Source organism: Etheostoma cragini, chromosome 15 (assembly GCF_013103735.1).
Source record: "Etheostoma cragini isolate CJK2018 chromosome 15, CSU_Ecrag_1.0, whole genome shotgun sequence".
NCBI lineage: Eukaryota > Metazoa > Chordata > Actinopteri > Perciformes > Percidae > Etheostoma > Etheostoma cragini.
The window spans coordinates 21,064,960-21,071,343 of NC_048421.1; the positions used below are offsets into that span (position 1 = coordinate 21,064,960).

At 42.3% G+C, this 6,384-nt stretch overlaps 1 long non-coding RNA gene across 1 annotated transcript in view; it reads right to left on the bottom strand.

Moving 5' to 3' along the window:
* LOC117957739 overlaps window positions 1–6,384 on the bottom strand; it is a 17,633-nt gene that overhangs the window by 4,107 nt on the left and 7,142 nt on the right. The window contains exon 2 of the long non-coding RNA XR_004659580.1: window positions 3,827–3,831. This is a non-coding gene — a long non-coding RNA (uncharacterized LOC117957739). The remainder of the gene's footprint in view (window positions 1–3,826; window positions 3,832–6,384) is intronic.

Sequence of the window (6,384 nt, forward strand, 5' to 3'; positions counted from 1 at the left end):
GCACAACAGTCCCACATATTTCTGCCTTGAATGGACTGTATACATCGCATAGATTGTATAGCTATATATATATATTAACGGTCTATACGTGCTTAACATATACCGCCCTGTATCACACAGGAGGACACAGCAGCTGATCCACTTTGGGGCTGAAAACGAGCAGACGTTTCCTAGTTTATATGTTCATGTTGTACCCATTTATTATTGCATTGGTAGCCTACTGTATTATTGTAATAATTTGTAATTAATTCCTGTTCATTGTTCATGCACTTGTATATTGTTGTTGGTTTTGATATGGGACACTGATGATATGTGGGGGGGGGGGGTTACTGGCCAAAAGGCTTCAGACTGGTCTGGAATATCAGAACAGCTGTAGTTAATTTGTTTGTTTGTGGTCTTGTGTGTATTTTTTTAGTTTTACACATATGAAGCCTTTTTATGTGTGTGACATGTTACTCATGGTTCTTATAGTTGATAATGGTTCTGTAACATAATTTTATGTAACGTTTTTGCCTGTTATGTTCAATTTATCACCAATAAAGACAGATTTTTGTCAACAAAATGTTTTTGTGAACATCAATGACATTCAAAACGGTGATAACTGAAACAGATATACAACACACCATGTATACAGGGTGTATATGTATGTATATGTACACATGATGCATGTGTATACACATTTGTATTGCAAACAGACCTAAGTACTACACATATAAGAACCTCTGCACTACCAAAGTGGCCCTAAAATAACTATAAAATATATAACACACACTGTTGATCAAACCCACACAATCAACAGACAGAGACGTTATCTTGGAAGTTTGTGATCAATACTGTATGGTGATGTCACCAAGTGGTGTCCCATTTCATAGGGGTATGTTTTCACCCCTTACCCCTACCCCTTGGTTTCAAGGGCCAAGGGGTAGGGGTAAGGGCCAAGGGGTAGTGGTAAGACGGGGATTCAGCCTAAGTATACTTTACTAAACAGGGATTTTTTAATACAACACGCAATACCTATTATACTGTACTTAATTGTTTAAGTGCAATCGGTTTGCATGCTTTTTTTAAGTAAGGTTAACTATTCAGATTTTACAGTGTACATAGAGATAGGCATGGGGAACATTCCATAAGATCACCTCTCAGTGCAAATCAAACCAGCTATTAAGCTAACTGAAATAACACAATGCCAATCTCTAGCTAATTGCCAATTTTTTTAATTGGTTTGATGTTCCCAAACACTTAAGTGTGACAAACATGCAAAGGAACAGGAAATGAGGAAGGGGGCAAACACTTTTTCACACCACTGTAGCTACCTCTCTGTCCTCTGCCTACCGTGAGCGTTTCAGCGCCCAGTCTCTGCGGCAGGTAGCGTCTGTGTTGTTACTTGCCGGTGGTCTATCGGTCTGCCCTGCACTGGAGCCTGCAGGCCTCAGTTTTCAGTCTGTTGGACTTAACCTCACCAGTGACGCTATTGTATCAAAAGCACAGCTTTCCAAATAGTCTGTCGCTAAAAAATGTGTACATATGTCCGTTAGCCTCCGACTCTTTGTATGTTGTTCCTATGGCTGCTAGTGCTATTTAGCCAAGGAGTAGCTTACCATGCCAGTGACGTAGTAGATTGTGGAATTCCAACATAGCGGCGCCCGTGTAACAACAACAACACTTTCAAGTTGCCATTCGCCCATTTTATAAATTTTACCAGTGAGAAGAAATAAAATACATATTTTATATCACAATTATTCAAATTCCAGTTCAGTTTATCTTTAAGGTCAATGGTTTGGTCTACTACTTAGCCTACTGCAGGGCTACTGAGGCCACACCCACTGCACAGATCATTTCTAGAATCCAACATTCTATAGTGGGTTGAAGCTGATTGAAGACAGATGGAACACAGTACTGCATTTGAGCCAAAGGACTACATCCAGTCAAGTACATTTTGATCATATTACTAAGGTAAATGATCTATGGTTTTAATTAAACTTGCAAAAGTTAATTCAAAATGCTACCTAAATTATAAATGCTACCAAAAAGCTACCTTCTCAGTACATCAGATATGCTAGCTAAACTGAAGAAACATCATGGGGCGGAAAAAAATATGAAGACATAGGATTTTAACAGAAATATTTTTATATTTTTAAGATCTTGGTTTTGGAACCCATTAAAGATATAGACATTGTCTGAACAAAATCTGATCCGGTGCAACATAATCTGATTTGACATGTAGGATAATGACCCCAGCTGCACAATGTCATTGACAATTTAAGAAGCTAGCTATCATGGGTTTAGGCTAACTCAACTCACATGCCGTTTCTTCTGCCTTGTTATGAAGTTGGCATATGAAAGTCACCTTGGATTTTAAGTGTCTTCTAAATTAATAAAAAGTAAATGCAGTGTTTCCTTTATGTTGATTTTGTAGCCCGCCATGGCGAAATTTCTGACGCAGCAGTATCAGAAATAGGTTTCCAGTTAATTCTCGTAAAATCCCATAATTTCCCATTTCCGGAAATTTACTGGAAAATTTGCTTTTCACCCCTGTGGTGAACCTGTGGAAGAGTAAAAAAGCCCAGACAGAGCTGTGCCCAGACAGAGCTGTGCTCTTTTTTATGATCTACTAGTTATGTGCGAAAAAAGTCCAGGTGCGGCACTGTTCCCTTGTGCTGGAATTTTGTACTGTTGTAATTTCTTTTCTTTTTTTTTTGTTTTATTGGTATCGAAGAAAGTATTGTTTAGGAACCGGTATTGAATATTTTTAACGATACCCAGCCCTACATTTAAAATACCAACACTCAATGTACAAAAATGTATTTTAGGACTCTGTGAATTAGATCAGCATTAAACAAGAATTGTGATTCGTATTTGGTCAGATGTCTTTCCCCCACCCCTTATGTATTAGGGTAAGTGTGCACTTAGTGTTGGTCATGTAAATGTGAATGGCCTGTATTTATATTGTTCTTTTCTACTCTTAACGACTACTCAAAGTGCTTTTACATAATACAGAAACTGTTCCCCATTCACACACTGTGGGTGAGGCTGCCAAACAAGGTGCCACCTGCTCATCCGATAAACACTCGCACACATTCACACTGGGTTGGCATTCTGAAACACTTGCATTTTGCCTTGGTGATTGAATATGCACTTAGAGTTTAAGACTGCTTGTGAGGGTTTTGGGACAAAACCTATAAAACCTAGAACCTCTTTCCTAACCTCTTTCAGACATGCACTGTATACCTGAAATTAGCTCAACATTACCCGGCGGAGCTGTATTGCGTGTTGAACACAAATGTTTGAATCATCAATTTTTACACTGCCAGCTCCTTAGTTTAATATCTGTGTAATCTCCGACTGAGCACAAAGTGTGAGAATTCACAACAGTGAGTGGGCGTGTCGATGACGTTTCCATGTGTGATAAAGAAGGGTGATTTACATGAAGATTGCAACAAAAATGTCTGAATAAAATGAGACAACAAGATTTGTGAACTTGACACCAAAACGGCTCAAGGAACAGCAAGAGGCTTGATTGTTTCAAACAACATAAGGAACCAATATAGCGACACAGTGTTATCTACGCGTCCTGCTTCCTACACTTTCTACCCAGCGCCACCCATTTGTCTAAACCAAACTGAGAATATTTAAGTAAGAATGTATCTGACAAAAATCTCTTGTTGTATGTTACATGTGTGAAAAGGTACTCTTGAAACAATGTCAGGACTTGATCTGTAGGACATTGTCTGGAATTCATTCGTGAAAACAGCTTTAATTTGCAACACTTCTATACCAACCCATGGGTATTCCCTTGCAGTAGATGTACCAAATATGCAACAACAACCTGAACTCTTTCAGACGGATGCATCTAAGGAAAGGACAATAGAGCAAAGCCAGAGGATAGGGGGCAATCAGATGATGGCCTGCGTTAAACAGGAAGTGGCTCTATTGGCAGGCCATTAGAGGAGGTTGTTTGTAATTGCGTGTGGGTTTAGGGCAGCATGGATGAGGACAAAGAATATGCCTTTAAGTCCATTATTAGACTTACCATGCTCAAAAGCTTTCTAGGGTGACTAACCTGACTGAGGAAAAAAAAAAGCCAGAAGGGGCTAAGACTTTGTCTTATGATGGACAAATTGTTCAACATTCAGGTAAATAGCATGGCCATTACAGAGCAAATGCTTTTTTCAACAGTTGTAGAATATATACTGTATAGATACACAATGCTCCCATCTACACACCCCCCTCCTCCATCCCAATAAAATCCCCGCCCCACATCACCACAGACCAGGTCAGAGAACAGCTGAGGAAGCTCCGGCTCAGGAAAGCAGCAGTCCCGGATAAAGTGTGTCTGAGACGGCTTAAGACCTGCGCTGCAGAACTGGGGGGAAGCGCTACAACCAATCTTCAACCTTAGCCTGCAGTTAGGGAGAGTGGCCACCCTCTGGAAGACATTCTGCATTGATTCCAGTTGCCAAGAAGAACAGGCCCAGCGAGCTGAATGACTTCCGACCGGTGGCACTCACTTCACACCTGATGAAGACGTTGGAGCGGCTCTTCATCAGCCTCCTCAGACCCCAGGTACAGCATTCCCAGGGCCGCCTGCAGTTTGCGTACCAGCCAGATGTTGGTGTGGAGGATGCCACCATCTGCATGCTACACCAGGTCCACTCCCATCAGGAGTCCAGCTGAAGGACATTGTGTCTGACATTGTGGTCAGCAGCACTGAAGCCCCTCAGGGCACAATGATGGCCCATCTTCTCTTCAACCTGTACACCTCGGACTTCTGTTACAACTCGGAGCTGTGTCACATACAGAAGTACTCAGATGACACATACATCGTTGGGTGTATCAAGGGTGACAGGGAGGAAGAGTATCAGAGTCTGGTGGGGGACTTAGCTCTCTAGTGTTGCACTAACTGCCTACAGCTCAACACCTCTAAGAAGAAGGAGCTCGTTGTTGACTTTGGGAGGTCCAGACCAAGACCGCGACCAATCCTGCTAGAGGGAGTTGAGGTTGAGGCAGTTCAATTGTACAATTACATCGGGCTGTGGGTGGTTAACAAACTGGACTACACAACACACACCAGCCGCCTGTAAAGGAAGACACAGAGCAGGCTGTACTTCCTGAGGAGACTGCTGTCCTTTAACATGTTTTACCAGTCTGTGGTCATCAGTGTCCTCTTCTACACTGTGGTGTGCTGGGGGGGCAGTATATCCAAGAAGGACACCTCCATGCTGGCTAAACTGATCAGGCGGGCCAGCTCTGTGGTCAGCATGAAGCTGTACTCACTGGTGACGGTGGAAGAAAGGAGGACACTGGACAAACTGCTGGAGATTATTGACAATGCCGGCCACCCCCTGCACACCGTCATCAGCACCCAAAGGAGCCTGTTCAGTGAAAGGCTGGTCCTTCCCAAGTGTCAGACCAACAGACTCAAGGAATCCTTTTTCCCTCATGCCATCAGACTGTACAACTTCTCACTCGGGTGGAGGAGGAAATAGGGCAAAGAGGACAATACATCCAGTACATGTACATACATACTAGGGCTGTAATCTCCCAGTCGACTAGTCAATTTATTGGTTGATACGTTCTACCTTGACCAAAATTCTGATTGGTCGATTTTTTGCCATGTTATTTTATCAGGTGGAAGCATAGACCGTAACTGTCTATGGGTGGAAAGCACTAATTGCCAATAGGGGTGTTTTCAGAGCATCCCTGTTTCACGGGTAACAGTCTGTCTTCAGAACACCACCTGTTTTCTCTTTTGTTGGATTAGCCCGACCCACTGGGGACAGATTGAAGAAAGAACTAGAAAGCCTTGTTTTAGTGGTTTGCAGAATATTTATTTAATTGTGAGTGTTTAATTTACAGTCAGTCCTCCTCTACCATGTCGAAGAAATCGCCAGTGTGGCAGCATTTTACAAAATCAGATAAAAGGAAAAAGTTTAATGCAAAGTTTGCAAGCAACAGATATATTATTGCAGCTGGACAACAAACATGGCATATCACCTACAAAACGGTAAGCTAACCTGTCTGCGTTAGGTTGCCCTGTCTGTTTTGACTAGGCTATATAAACATATCAGAAGTGGCATATTTCATAGTCTAATAATCGTTTTATAACTACCGGCGCAACCACCTGCAACTATGGTAGCGCCCCCCAGACACACCCAGACCCCCCCCCCCCCCCCTGGTGGGGTAGCGCCCCCCTCCAGTGGGGGGCGCTACCCCACTGGATGTTAAGCCTCTACCATCAAAACGCAAAAAAAAATATCACGGAAGGAATTGTTGACTTTATTGCTCAGGATATGAGGCTCATTGCTATTGTGGAGGGCTGAGGTTTTAAGAACTTGTTAATATACAGCGCCAGCACGAGTAAGAGTAAAAGCTTTAAACTAATAG